Source organism: Tenrec ecaudatus, chromosome 3 (assembly GCF_050624435.1).
Source record: "Tenrec ecaudatus isolate mTenEca1 chromosome 3, mTenEca1.hap1, whole genome shotgun sequence".
NCBI classification, from domain to species: domain Eukaryota; kingdom Metazoa; phylum Chordata; class Mammalia; order Afrosoricida; family Tenrecidae; genus Tenrec; species Tenrec ecaudatus.
The window spans coordinates 92,384,576-92,398,636 of NC_134532.1; positions in this window are offsets into that span (position 1 = coordinate 92,384,576).

Genomic DNA, 14,061 nt, shown 5'->3' on the forward strand with positions numbered 1-14,061 from the left:
GTTTCAAGGTAGAATTGGGATCAGGATAGTTGGGGTGGGGGAGAGGAGGAAGTATTTAAGAACTAGAGGATAGTTGTGAGTTTCATTATTGCTACACCGAACCCTGAGTGACTCATCTCTTCCCCACTACCCCTCTGCAAGGGATGTACAGTTTTCTATAGATAGGCATTGGATCCCCATCATGATATGATTTTTTTCCCTCTTCTTTGTTGCTTGAACCCTGGTCCCCTTGAACCTTCATGAACACACACGTTGATGTGCTGCTTCCATGTGGGCATTGTTGCTTCTGGGATAGATGATCACTTGTTTACTTTCAAGTCTTTAAGTCCCCACACGCTATATCACTCAATAGCTGGGCACACATTCTTCTTCAGCGTTTATGTGGGGAAGGTGATCACACAATGATGGTTTTTGCTCTTTGGTGTCTGCTACCTGATCCCTTCAACACCTCGTGTTTACGTAGGTTTGTGTGCTTCTTCTCTGTGGGGTTTGTTGCTTTCCGAGCTAGATGGATGCTTGTTTGCCTTAAAGCCTTTAAGACCCCAGACTCTATATCATTTTGATAGCCGGGCACCATCAGCTTTCTTCACCACGTTTGCTTATGCACACATCTGTCTTCACAATCATGTCGGGAAGGTGGGTGTCATGGAATGACCGTTTAGCTGAGCAAGGTGTTATTTTATTGAGAGTGTGTGAGCAAGGAGGCCCAATGTCCACCTGTTAAAAATATATGCACATAGATCTACTCCCTGCAAAATCATAAATATATTTACATATTTACATGTCTGTATTTAGGCTTCTCTGTATGCCCTTTGCCTCCTATTCCTTTCCTCTATTTCCTTATGCTTTCCTCCTGTCCCACTACCATGTTCACCCTTCATTCTGGTTTCAGTAATTCCTCTCAGTTACCTTGCCGTTGGTCACTTCCTACCAGGCCTCCCATGCCCTCTCTTCACTGGTTTTGAACCACTCGTGTTCCCTGGTTTGTCCAGCCTATCTCATTAGGGGAACCTGCAGATATAGTAATATGTGCATAAACATGTGGATGGCTTTGACAGCACCAAAGTGACACATAAGAACATGGCACTGACAGCAGCAACACTGACATGCTAACAAACAAAAAAGTCACTGACCTACAAAATTTAAAAGAAGAGAAAAAAAGAAACAAAACAAAACAAAAAGACAGCAAAAATAAAAAACCTGTTCGTAGTTCAAGGTCTGTTTGTTGACCTTTAGGAGTGTTCTCTGGACAAGTATGATGGGGTGCCACATCCTGGCCCCAAAGTCCATCATTTATACTCCCTCAGGATATCCTTGATTTGCTTCCCTCGCTGCTCCATTGCACGCCCCAGTGTTTTGCCTCAGTGGGGTGTGGTCAGCTCAGTTACATATCCCCCACTGTGTCTCAGGTGCTGTCACGTGTAGGGCCATAGGTCAATGCAGGATGTCTCATCTCGCTGTGGGGCCGGCTATATGGTCCTCTCTGTACATTGGGCCCTCCAAGCCGGGCTGTCGTCCTCTGAGCTTGGTGGGCCCAGGAGTGCTCTACTCCGTTCTTCCTCCTTCCTTTGCTTCAGCTTCCTTCTGGGTGTGGTGTGGTAGGTCAGTTCCTTTCGCACACCAGACAGTCTATTTTTTATTATTAATAAAATCTTTTTATTGGGGCTCATACAACTCATCACAATCCATACATACATCAATTGAGTAAAGCACCCTTATACATCCGTTGCCCTCGTAATTCTCAAAATTCACCGTCCACTTGCGTTCCTGGAATCATATCTGTTTCCTTTTTTCCCCACCCCCTCCCTCCCTGCTCCCCCATTCCCCCTTAATAGTTTATAAATAATTATTTTACCTTATCTTACACTGCCTGGCATCTCCCCTCACCTACCTTCCCATTGCCCATCTCACAGAGAGGAGATTACACATAGATCTCCAAGGTCGGTTCACCCTTTTTACACCCCCTTTCCTCCAGGTGTCACCACTCCCAACGCTGGTTCTGAGGGGTTCATCCGTCCGAGATTCTCTGTGTTTCCAGATCCCTACTGCACTGCTGTACATCCTCTGGTCTAACCAGGTCCGCAAGGTAGAATTGGGGTTATGATAATTGGGAGGGGAGGGAGCGTTCAAGAACTAGAGGAAGGTTTTGAGTTTCATTGTTGCTACACTGAACCCTGAATGACTCATTTCCTCCCCACTACCCCTCTGCAAGGGACGTCCAACTGTCTACAGATAGGCATTTGGTACCCATCACGCACTCTCCCTCATTCACGATGATATGATTCCACTCTCCGCCCCCCCGCCCCCCGCCTTTGTTGTTTGAGATCTGATCTCCTCTGCCCTTCACGATCACCCATGTTGGTGTGCTGCTTCCGTGTGGGCTTGGTTGCTTCTGGGCTAGATGGTCGCTTGCTTGCTGTCAAGCCTTCAAGTCCCCAGATGCTATATCTCTCAGTAGCCGGGCATCATCAGCCTTCTTCACCACACTTGCTTATGCACACATTCATCTTCAGCGTTTATGTGAGGAAAGTGATCACACAATGATGGTTTTTGTTCCTTGCTGTTTGCTACTTGGTCCATTCAAAACCTTGTATTCGCTTAGGCTGGTGTGCTTCTTCTCTGTGGGCTTTGTTGCTTATGAGCTAGATGGCCGCTTGTTTACCTTCAAGCCTTTAAGACCCCAGACGCTGTAACTTTTTGATAGCCAGGCATCATCAGCTTTCTTCACCATGTTTGCTTACATGCACATCTGTCTTCAGTGATCATGTTGGGAAGGTGGGTATCATGGAATGACCGTTTAGCTGGGTGAGGTGCTGTTGTATTTAGGAAGTGTGCGTGAGAAGGCCCAATGTCCACCTGCTACCCTACTACTGAACCTATAAATATATGCACATAGGTGTATTGCCCCATAATCATAAATATGTTTACATATGTACATGTCTGTATTTAGGCTTCTCTGTATGCACTTTGCCTCCTACTCCTTTCCTCTATTTCCCTACACTTTCCTCCCATCCCACTACAATGTTCAGCCTTCATTCTGGTTTCAGTAATTCCTCTCGGTTACCTTGCCCTTGGTCACTCCCTACCAGTCCTCCCATCTCCTCCCTCCTCTGCTTTTGAACCACTCAGAGTTCCCTTGTCCCTGTGTTGGCCAACACCTCCTCCCTTCCACTACCTCCCACGCTCTCATGTCCCTCCAGGACCTCCGGTCCTGTTACTGTCTTCTCTCATTGTTTTTCCAGCCTATCTTGTCTAGGTGGACCTGCTGATATAGTATTATGTGCATACAACTACAGATGACTTTGACAGCGCCCAAGTGACACATAAGAATATGGCCTCGAGAGCAGCAATACTGACATGCTGATAAGCAAAAACACCACTAACATATAATAATTACAAGGTTAAAAAAAAGACAAAACCAAAAGATAGCAAAAGAAGAAGAAAATTTTTTTTTAATTGCTAGTAGTTCAAGGTCTGTTTGTTGGTCTTTAGGAGTGTATTCCAGATGAAACTTGTGGGGTGCCACATCCTGGCCCCAAAGTCCATCTTTTATACTCCCTCGGAATCTCTTTGCTCTGCTTCCCCTGCTGCTCCATTACACGCCCCCAGTGTTTGCCTCAGTGTGGTGGGGTCAGCTCAGTCGCACATCCCTCACTGTGTCTCAAGTGCTGTCTCGTGTAGGGACATGGGTTGGTGCAGGATGTCGTATCTTGCAGTGTGGCCAGCTGTATGGTCCTCTCTGTACGATGGGCCCTTCGAGCTGGGCTGTCATCCTGTGGGCTTGGTGGGCCCAGGTGTACTCCACTACGTCCTTTCTCCTTCCTTTGTTTCAGCTTCCTTCTGGATGTGGCGTAGTGGGTCAGTTCCTTTCCCACACCAGACGATCTATTTTCATTTTCTCTGGTACTCCCTTCGAATGTGGGGGTCGGGCTAATTCTGGATTGGGCTAGTGTATGGTCCAGTCTCTTTGTGTAGTCCTCTGTACTTTACATTGCCCTCCTTATTTGGTGTGTCATGGTGGGGTCTGTATGCATGTTCCAGTTCTGTGGGGACACAACCAATATTCTCCCCCGGGTGGGTTAGTGCCTGGGATGGGGAGAATCCGAGTGGATGGTATGGGGGAGAACAGGGCACTAACCCAGACTGTATATTTTCATTTTCTGTGTTATTCTGTTCGATGGTGGGAATCGGGCTAATTCTCGTTGGGGCCAGCGTATGGTCCAGTCCCTCCGTACTTTTTATATAGCCCTCTGTGTTTGGCATGCCATGGTGGGGTCCAAATGCATACTCCATTTCTGTGGGGACACAACCAATACTCTCTCCCTGGTTGTGTTAGTGCTCTGTTCCCCCATGCCATTCACTTGGTTTTCCCCCATCCCGCTTCTCCCTCCACCTTCCTCCTTCCCCTTCTTTATGTTGGGCTCTCATGTACCTCCCTAGGTGTGGCCTGCCCTCCCTCCAACTATCTATGCTTCCACCCCTTTATTGCGAGATAGATGTTTATTCTTCTATTCCTGGCATGCAGATTATACTCCTCAGGGGACTCATGTTATAACACTCCTTTTGAGTTTGGCTTACCTCACTTAACATAATTCCTTCTGGCTCTTCCCACAAAACAACGTCTTTCATGTGATCATCTGTGCTTTTCAGTGCTGCATAGTACTCCATTGTGTGTATGTGCCAAAATTTACTAATCCACTCATCTATCAAATGGAAACTTTGGCTGTTTCCGAGTCTTTGCAATTGTGAATTGTGTCTCAATAAACATTGGAGCGCATATGACTGGTTGTGTTTTATTTGCTGCTTCCACCGGTTTTATGCCCAGTAGAGGGATGGCTGGGTCATAAGGTAGATCAATATCCATTTTCTTTAAGAGTCTCCAGATTGCTTTCCACAGTGTCTGTACAAATCTACATGACCACAGCAGTGGAGGAGGGTTCCTACTTCACCACAGCTCCTCCAACACTTGTTGTTCTCTGATTTTCAGATTTGGGCTAGCCTCAGGGGTGTTAGGTGGTATCTCGTGGGTGTTTGGTTTGCATTTCTCTTATGGTTAATGACCTGGAACACTTTCTCATATGCTTATTGGCCATTTGGGTCTCCTCCCTAGGGAAAGTTCTTTTCAGTTCTTTTACCCATTTCCTTAGGGGGTTAACTGTTTTCCTCTTTTTGCAGGTCATGATGGTGTTGTAGATTTTATTTATGAGCTCTTTGTCCAATGTGTCATTACTAAAAATCCTCTCCCAGTCTGTGGGTTGTCTTGTTACCCTCTTGGTGAAGTCTTTCAAGGTGCAGAGGTGTTTTATTCTTATTAAATCCCATTTGTCAATTTCCAGTTCACCTGTGTGTGTATCCTTCCCTATTGCAGTGAACCTATGAGTTCCCTGGGCCAGTGCTCTGGGGTTAGTCCCAATTCCCTCCCTGATGGTCCTGATGGTGTGGGGTTTAACTTCTAGGTCTGTGATCCACCTTGAGTTTATTCTTGTGCATGGGGTGAGGTAAACGTCTTGTTTCACGTTTCTACATGTGGATATCCATTGTTTCCCGCACCACTTGCTAAAAAGGGCATCCGCTTCTCACTTAATGGTTTTGGGACCCTTGCCAAAGATCAGTTGTCTATATGCTGATGATTTTACTCTTGTGCTTTCTATTCTTTTCCAATGGTCTGAGTGTCTGTTGTTGTTCCAATGGTCTGAGTGTCTGTTGTACCATGCTGTTTTGACCACTGTAGCTGTGTAATAGGCATTAAAATCAGGTAAGGTGAGTCCTCCAACTGTGTCCTTCTTTTTGAGGAGTTCTCTGCTATTTCTGTGTTTTTTCCCTCTCCCTATGAAATTGGTGGTCAGTTTTTCCAATTCTTTGAAGAAGGTTGATGGTATTTGAATTGGCATAGCATTGGACTTGTAAAGTCCTTTAAGTAAAACTGTTTCCGATGTTTCCTTTTTTTAGCATTCCAATACAGGAGCAGGGAATGTTCTTCCATTTATGGAGGTCGCTTTTGGTTTCCTGTAGTAGGGCCTTTTAGTTTTCTTTATATAGGTCTTTAGTATTTTTTGTTAAATATATTCCTAGGTATTTCAGTTGGTTCTTAGCTACTGTGAATGGTACGTCCTTCTAAAGTCCCTCTTCCATGGCCCTGTCCAATGTGTATAGAAAACCTACTGACTTCTATTTATTGATCTTGTGTTCTGCTACTCTTCCATATTCCTCGATCGCTCTAAGTACTCCAGCTATAGAGCTTTTAATTTTTTCAATGTACAAGATCCTGTCGTCTGAAAATAGCAATAGTTTTAACTCCTCCTCTCCCATTTGGATCACTTTGATGTCCTCCTGCTGTGTAATGTTGTTATCAAGAACTTTCAGAACAATATTGAATATAAGTGGGGACAGGGGCATCCTTGTCTTGTACCTTTTTTCAGTGGGATTGTTCTTGTCTTTTCTCCATTGACTATGATGTTGGCTGTTGGTCTTTCATAGATAGCTTGTATAAGCTTGAGGAGCTTACCTTCCAATCCTATCTTTATGAGTGTCTTGATTAGGAATGGGGGCTGGATGTTGTCAAGTGCTTTTTCTGCATCTATGTATATTATCATATGGTTTTTATCCTTTTTCTTCTCTATGTGATGTATAATATTGATGGATTTTCGGGTATTAAAACATCCCTGCATCCCTGGGATGAATCCTACCTGGTCGTGGCAGTTGATATGTTTATACACTTTTGTATTCTATTGGCCAATATATTGTGAAGGATTTTTGAATCTATGTTCATCAGAGATATTGGTCTATAATTCTCTATACCTGTGGGGTGTTTGCCTTGTTTGGGTATCAAAGTAATGCTGGCTTTGTAAAGTGAGTTTGGGAATTTGCCATCTTGTTCTATGTTATGGAATACTTTGTGGAGAATTGGTGTCAACTCTTCCCAGAATGCTTGGTAGAAATCTGCTGTAAAACCATCTGACCCTGGGACCTTATTTGTTGATAGGTTTTTGATGACCCTCTCTATTTCTTCTTTCACTATGGGTTTATTGAGGTTCTTGATCTCTGTCTGAGATAATCTAGGGAGAGACTGTGTTTCCAAATATTTATCCATGTCTTCCAGGTTTCTGAATTTATTATAATACAGACCTTCATAGTATTTTGTGATTATCCTTTGATTCATCCCTCATCCTGGCTGTTGATGTTTGCTCCTTTCTGTCTTTGGTAAGTTTTGCCAGAGGACTGTCAATTTTGTTAATTCTTTCGTAGAACCAGATTTTAACTGCATTAATATATTGCATTGTTCTCTTGTCTTCCCACTGGTTTAACTCCGCCCTGATTTTTATAATTTCTTTTCTCTTGAAATTGGAGTGGCTGGTTTGCTGACTCTGTTCTAGTTGTTGGAGGTTTTGTGTTAACGTTACTGCCATATGCCTTTCTTCTTTTTACATATGTGCATTTAATAATATCAAACTACCTCTGATAACTGCCTTTTCAGTGTCCCGTGAGTTTTGATACGTTGTGTTCTCATTCTAATTAGTTTCTAGAAACTTCCTAATAGCCTCTCTGATCTGGGCCTGTATCCATTCATGTTGCAGTAGATCTTTGTTCATTCTCCAATTGGTTGCCCTTGCTTTTCTGGACATCCTCCTATTAATCTCCAGCTTTATGGCATGGTGATCTGAGAAAGATGTCTGGATAATATCTATGTGTTTGAATTTACTCAAGCTGGACTTGTGTCCCAGCATGTGGTCTATTCTTGAAAAAGATCCATGTGGATTTGAAAAGAATGTGAACCCTTTGCTTTTAACTTGAAAGCTCTATAGATGTTGATCAGGCCCTGTTGCCTAATTACATTGTTTAGCTCTCTGGGCTCTTTGCTGAGCTTCTGGGCTCTTTGCTGAGCTTCTTTCCACTGATCTGTCTTTCTCAGATAGTGGAGTGTTAAGTCACCAGCTATGATCGTTGACTCCATGATTTCTTGTTTCACCTTTTTAATTGTTGAAGAAATTTGCCACACCATTATTAGGAGTGTAAATATTCAAGATGCTAGCTGCTTCCTCATTTACTGAACCTTTGAGCATTATGTAGTGTGCCTCTTTGTCTCTTTTTATGGGTTTGGATCTTGAGGTCCATTTTGTCTGAGATTAAGATACCCACCGCTGCCTTTTTGGAGTTACCATTCGATTGGTAAACTTTCTGCCAACCCTTTATTCTTAGCATATCCTTGTCAGTACACTTAAGATGTGTTTCTTGCAGGCAACAGATTAATGGATTATATTTACTGAGCCAGTCCTCAAGCCTTTTTCTTTTAAAGTACGAATTGAGTCCATTGGAATTCAGAGTTATTATCACTATCTGTGGATTCATAGTTGTCATACTCTGTTTTATGTTTTGGGTCTTTATCTATCTCACTTCATATCACTGTGCTGTGATTGAGTGGAGAGATTCTATCATGTCCTCTTTTCCATCTGAGATCCTGTTGTCCTGGTAATTGTTGCTGGCATGTTGGCTTCTAGATGGAGATGGGCTATATGATGGTCTCCTGTTTGTTCTTGGTGGAGGTTGATCCTCTGGCCATAGTGAGTCAGCCAGTATGTTCCACAGGTTCAGGTGACTCGCAGCATATTCTTTGAGTCCTTCCTTGTCCTGGAAGTTATCTCACCATCTATCTTAATGGATAACTTGGAAGGGTGCAGGATTCTGGAGGAGGCATTTTTATCTTTCAACTTTTGGAAGATGTTGCTCCATTCTCTCCTCCTCTTCATGGTATCTGCTGATAGGTCTGAACATATTCTTACCTGCGCTCCTTTGTGTGTGACTGTCTTCCTTTCTCTCGCTGCTCATAAAATTTTCTTTTTCCTCTAAGTTGGATATTTTTACTATATTTACTATATTTACTATATTTTTACTATATCCAACTATGTCTTGGATTGTTCTTCTTGTGATTTAGTCTAGCTGGCATCCTTTCTGCTTCCTGTATGAGTGTCTAGTTCTCCCTTGTTAGGTTGGGAATATTTTTTTCCAGAAATTCCTTTGCTATCTTGGCTGTCGACTTGTGTGTTGTGTTGTGCTGCGGTAGACCATATTTTGAATATTATTCCTCTTCATAGAATCTGGCATTGATCTCAGGCTATCTTCTGTTTCTTTAATTTTCTTACCTGACTTTCTCGCTTGCTTAGGTCTGTCTGAGTGTTATCTTGGTCACTGATACAGTTCTCTGGCTCCTCAAGCCTAATTGTAAATACTGTGATCTTGTGTGTGGCTTCTGCTACTTCCTCTGCTAGCTCCTGCAGTTCCCTTTCAATGGGTGACTGGGAGGAGGGACGCGGGAGTGGGAAACCGTGGGAAAGGGAAGCTTCTCTTCTAATGGGGCTCTGTGAGTGGGCAGCTACTGTAGGGGGTCCTGCAACCGCTGCGCATGTCTTTGCAGGGCAGGCAAGTTACTCTGGGTTTGGGGTCCCCGTCTGGGCATGGAGTGGGGCTATGGCAGCAGCCTAGTAACTGGAGATGTTCCATGAGTCAGGTACTGTATGTCCAAGGCCCCTGCTCAGGACAAATGCATGGGGTAGGGGGTGGGGTGCTGTCCCAAGGGATATTTCACTCACCAGACCCTTACCACTTCGCTAGCTGGATACCACACCTGCTTTGTTGGAAAGAACCCTTAGAGTTTGCAGGTTCTCTGGTCCGCCATCTTCCCAGAATCTAAAGTAATTCACATTTGTTTTTAATCAACCTTGAGTTATTTTTTTTTTTTTTTGAGCACGGGTAAGATATGGGTCTTGTTTCTTTTTTCTGCAGGTGGATATCCACTTTTTCTAGTTCCATTTATTTAAGAGGACCTCTGCTTACTAATTAATGTTTTTGGGGCCTTTGTCAAATATCAGTTGTCTGCATGGGGATTATTTTATTTCTGCATTTTCAGTACTGATCTATTGATCTGAGTATCTATCATTGTACAGGAATAATGCTGTTTTGAAAACTGTGGATTTTTTTTAGGTATGAGGTCAGGTAGTGCAAGATCACCTATTTTTTTCTTCTTCTTGGGGAGTTATTTGTCTCTCCTGGGTTTCTTCCCTTTTTATATGAAGTTGGTGATTGATTTTTCCATTTCTTTGAAGAATAATTCTGGAATTTGGATTGGGATTGCTTTGACTTTGTAGTTTGCTTTAGGTCATGTTGATATTTTCACAATATTGAGTTTTCCAATCACAAACACTGAATGTGCTTCAATTTGTGCACAACCCTTTTGGTTTATTGTTCTTAAGCTTTCTGATTCATTTATCTCTGCTCTAATTTTTATGATTTATTTCTTTTGCTGTTGGAAGAATTATATTGTTGACTCTGTTCTAGCTGTTGCAGGTTTTGTGTAAGGTGCTGACCATAATTCCTTCCTCTTTTTTATTTGTGCATTTATTGCAATAAAGTGAACTCTGATAACTGCATTTGCTGTTCCTATAAATTTTGGTATGCTGCATTATCATTCTCATTGGTTTCTAGAAACTCCCTAATTTCCTCTCTAATTTTGGATAATACCCATTTTTTTAGAAGAGTGTTAACGAATCCCCAAGTGTTTGTCTCTTTTTTTTCCCTGTCTGTATTGTTGATATCAAGCTTTATGGTGCGGTGGTCAGAGAAGTAGGTTTGAGTTACTTCTATGTTTTAGAATTTTCTCAGGCTTTCATTGTGTCCCTACATGTGGTCTATTTTTGAGGAGAAGAATATGTATTTTTGATGTTGGTTGGCAAGGTCTGAAAATATTTATTAGGTTGTGTTGCTTTATTGAGTTGTTCAGCTCTTAAGTGTCTTTATTGAGTTTCTTACCTGTTGATCTATCTTTCCTTGAGAATGGTGTATTGATTTCATCTACTATAATTGTTGACCCAGTGATTTCTCTTTTCATCTCTTTGAGGATTTGGTTGATGAATTTTGAGAGTCTTGCATTGATCAGAAGTAGGTTTAACATTTTGGTATTTATCATAGGAAACCTTCCTGTTAAATACAGTAACTTTTAATGAATTGGAGAAAAGGATTATGGGAGACGGTATTTTTACTTAGTAAGTTAAAGGAGAGTGGGTGTTACAGAGGTTATGGTGGTTGCGGTAAGTGAGGGGTATAAGGAATCTACCCTAGTCCCTTGTCAGCCCTGGATATTGTATAAGGAGAGGAGAGTCCTTCCGTTATTGTGCTTATAACAATGGATTTATGCACAACTCAAAACTATCCACACCTTTTGTTTGGTCCTAGGGTGGATATGGACTACTACAGAGGGTGATCTGGCTCAGCTCCGGTTCCACAGGCTGCCGAGCCAGCAGCGGGCAAGCCACTGACCAAGTGGAAACCTGTGGTTGCATTTGCTCTGTCAGTATAAGAAGTTTAGGTTTTGTTTTGTTTTTCAAAAGAAAACAAGAAGAAATCTAACAACCTTCTGGAGCTTGCTGCACTGTGGGTTCCAGCTGTGCCAATTTCTCCCCAGTGCTAGGTCCCTCTCCAACTAGCCAGGATTTCTATCTGTAAAGCCTAGTCACGTCCCTGCCACCAGAGGGAGCTGTGCCTCGGCTAGGGATTATCCTGAAGGGAACTCTGCTATTTGACATGTGTTCCAGTGCCCAAGGCCTCCAGGAGTCCACGTGGTTGTCTGTGGGATGACCCAAGAGATAGGGTATCCTGGGTCACCTCTCCACACTGCTTAACTGCCAAAATGGCGCTGGGGGAAGGTGGAAGAGGCCTGCAGTTGCGGGAGTCCACTGACAAGGGAGGCAAGTTGCAGCTGATTGCTTTGAGAAAGGAATGTGCACATGATGAGCGCAGCGTAGCTCTCTGTGGGAAAACTGACAAGAGAACAGTGGGGTGCTATGAAACCCTGTTTCAAGTCTCAGCCCCCCAACTAGTCAAGGATGTCTCTCATCACCCCTCTATTAGCTTTCTCCCTCATGTCCCAAGGCTCTGCAATCCACTGCAACATTTCATAGAACTTGCCATCCTCAAAGTACAGGTTCAAGCGACAGTTGAAGCTGCACACCTTAAATCCAAAGTTCAGACGTCCATGTAGATTATTCTCATCATTTACGCCAAACTGTACTGATGACTCAAAGCGACAGTAGTTGGTAAATTAGGTCAGGCTGCCAGCTCAGGTCTCAAAATCTAGAGGTCCTTGACCTTGACAGCGTCCGATGTAACATTAGACATTCAGTAAATTTTATTGAATGAATCGATTAGAATAATAGATAAATATATATACACAGACATTTTAATCATATGTGAATGCCTGTATCATTATATCCTATATTTTTAATGGGAAAAAAACAAGTTTTGGGCTTCTAAAATGAGCAGTAACAATTATCAGACGTACATTACCATGTATATATTTGTGAGTTTGTTTGTTTTTAATAACGATGTGGATAAGAACAGCAGTGGCACTGACTTGCAAAATACCCTTGCACCTTCTGAGTATCTCCAATGTGAATCGTGCAGACAATGCAGCCATGTCAACAGCCATGACCAGTGATGCAGCAGGCTCCCAGCCTGGTCACAGCACAACACTGAGCTACAAGTGTTTCCAAAGTCATCTCTTCAGAGCTGTCTGTGGCATTGAACATCACGAGAGCCAAAAAAAAAAAAAAAAAAAAAAAAAAACCAAAAAAGAGTGAACATCTTTTGGATGCAAAGTTCTCCTCCAAATTCCAGTTTTTAGCTCAGGATTATATTTGCAATTAAAAAAAATTACTTGGCATCAGAGGGAGCACTTTGTGTAAAGCCATCCTTTGTTTCTGTTTCTTTTTAATGCACTTGTAAATTTGGAATTTCTTCTGTTTTATACAAGTGCTGTTATGTTTACAATGTTTTGTATCACAGTTTATGAATCCTGCAGACTCCTGCCACCGTGAAAGAAGAAAGCATGTACGTCTTCAATATTAGGTAGGTTATCTTTCTGTATGCTTGACAATTTCCAGAACTGCAGCTGAAATACCAGCCACACAAAATGGTACAATACACCATTAATAGTCACAATCACCTACAGGAGAATTGTCTTTGGATTGTTGTCTATATATGCTCTTAAAGAAAATGCACTCGGACATAGGTAAGCATGTTGACCAAGGGGAAGGAGAACACACAACCTTGGGGTGTTTGTCTTCATGCGGGTTGTTCACCCAGAGATCACATCCCCCTTTCCCCACCCTTTCACAAGCACGTCTCCAAGGGCTCCTATTTTAAGCTGTGTGTTAGGCTGGATTGTCTAGAGAAACAAACATAATGACACTCATCTATGTGTAAGAAAGAAATTTATATCAAGATGTAATTAGATATCAAAAAGACATCCCAACCGAGTCCTATCCAAGGCCACAAACCTGATGCTGGTCTATAAGTCCCTTTTCAGAGTCACAGAAGTGCAGGCCAGTGACACACAATGGTGAACCGGAAAGCAGGAAGATATAGGCCAGTGGGTAGAGAGTCACACGATCCAAGAGCTGGAAACACAGCAGGGTGATGACATTTCTCAGTGTCAGCAATAGAGTCTCAGCAAGTAGAAAGCAAAAGGGCACAGAGAGAAGTTCCCAGTTTCCCTGCTTATAAGAAGGCCCCAACCCCAAGGCAGCCTTACCAGGAGGTGAACTAATAGACAGGTTAGATTCCTCCCCTGCACTCTCATACACCTTCAAGTTGACATAATATCTAGCTGCTACAGGCTGGGGTGTCTCGAGAAACACAATCAGTGATACTACATTAGAAAGAACTTTATATGAAGAAGTAATTTGATATCATGCGGCATCCCAGCCAAGTCCCCAACCCAAGTGCATTGCGTCTGATGCAAGTCAGAGCCCTCCCCTGATTCACTTAGTCACGGGCTTATGATGCAGAAAGGTAAAGCTGGAGGCAGGGAGATCCCAGCCAGTGGGTGATGTCATATGGATCCAAGGTTGTTGGAAGCATGTCAGGGCACAAACAGCTCCAAGGTTGGCTCCCAGGGTCAGCAGCCCACATAGGGCTGCCCTTGGAGACAGGCACCAAATGCTAGCAAGCACTGATGGTAAAGGGGCAGAGGGAGATTTCCTCAGTGTCTCTAATGAAAAGATCACACCCCCA